The sequence below is a fragment of the Elephantulus edwardii genome, unplaced genomic scaffold (assembly GCF_000299155.1).
Source record: "Elephantulus edwardii isolate Elephantulus edwardi_28Jun2011 unplaced genomic scaffold, EleEdw1.0 scaffold00019, whole genome shotgun sequence".
Taxonomy (NCBI): domain Eukaryota; kingdom Metazoa; phylum Chordata; class Mammalia; order Macroscelidea; family Macroscelididae; genus Elephantulus; species Elephantulus edwardii.
In genome coordinates this window covers 12221778-12223406 of record NW_006399769.1, presented here as the reverse complement: position 1 = coordinate 12223406, position 1629 = coordinate 12221778, and positions in this window count along the sequence as shown.

The following is a 1629-nucleotide window of genomic DNA, read 5'->3' as shown; positions in this document are numbered from 1 at the left end:
TGTTGAATATACCATGGATTGCCAGGAGAACAAATAGGTTTGTCCTAGAGAGGGTGGAGTCAAACAGCTCCTTGGAGACAGGGATTTTGAGGCTTCGACTGACATATTTTGGGCATGTTGCAAAGAGGGACCTGTCCTTAGAGAGGGACATCAAGCTTGGAAGGTTGGAGGGACAGAGAAAGAGAGGGAGATTATCAATAAGATGGACTGATACTGTGACTAGGGTAATGAGGGTAGGTGTGTCAGAGACAGTAAAGTTGACACAGGATAGGGGAGTTTTCAGTACTGTTCTACACAGGGTTGTTATGAATCAAAAGTGACTCAACAGCACATAACAACAATGAACATCACTAATATCAAACATTAGCAAAATCCTGCTGAAGATTATCCAGAAATACCTGGAACAGTACACTGACAGTGTACTACCAGAATATACTCTGGCTTTGAAAGAGATTGTGACACCAGATACATTATCACCAATGTCAGATGGGTCTTGGAAGAAAGCAAAGAAAACCAGAGGGATGTCTACCTGTGTTTCATTGACTATGAAACGACATTTGACTATGTGGATCACAACAAATTTTGGCTAACCCTGAGAAAATTGGGAATCTCAGAACGCTTGATTGTGCTTATGCAAAATTTACTTGGACCAGGAATCAGTCCTCAGAACAGAGCAGGGAAACACTTCATCTTTCAAAATCAGGGAAAAAGTGCATCTGGGATGCATCCTGTCTCTACACCTTTTCAATCCATCTGCAGAACAGATAATTTGGGAAGCTGGGCTGTATGAGTATGAAATTGACATCAGTATTGGAGGAAGATTCACCAACAACATACGTTATGAAGGTGACACAGCCTTGCTTGTTCAAACTGAAGAAAACCTGAAGCATTTGCTGCAGAAGGTCATGGACTGTAGTCTTCAATATGAATTGAAGCTCAGTATCAAATAGACAAAAATTCTCTCTACTGGGCCAATTGGCAGCGTCATAAAGGATGGAGAAGAGATTGAGGTTGTTAACCATTATAGCTTGCTTGGTGCTACAATCAAAACTCTTTGTACCAGCAGCCAGGAAATTAAAAGACAAATTGCATTGGGAAAATATGCTGTCAGAGACTTCTCCAAAATACTAAAAAGCAACAATGTCAGTCTGGAGACTAAGGTGTGCCTGATATAGGCCATGGTCTTTACAATTACTTGCTATGCATCAGAGAGCTGGGCAGTGACTAGAGATGATAGAAGGAGAATTGATGCCTTTGAATTGTGGTTCTAAAGAAGAGTCTTGAACATACTATGGATTGCCAAGAAAACAAGTAGGTCTATCTTGGAGAAGGTAAAACCAAGTTTCTCTTGGAGGCTAGCATTTTTTTTTTCACATTATCTATTTTATTGAGATATTAATCTTATCACACATGGTCCAAGAATAAACAAATAGTAAATGAAGTATAATCTGATGCATTCAAACATCATAGCCAATGATCCCATGCTTGCCTATGATCTCGCCGATATAAAACCACATGAACACTTCAGTGGCCACCAAAGTATTCAGCAGAGCTTCCTTAACTGTGAGCTGTTTGAAGCGACCAGTTTGAGCACTATTGACTATTTTTTTCAGGCTCTGAATAGCTGTA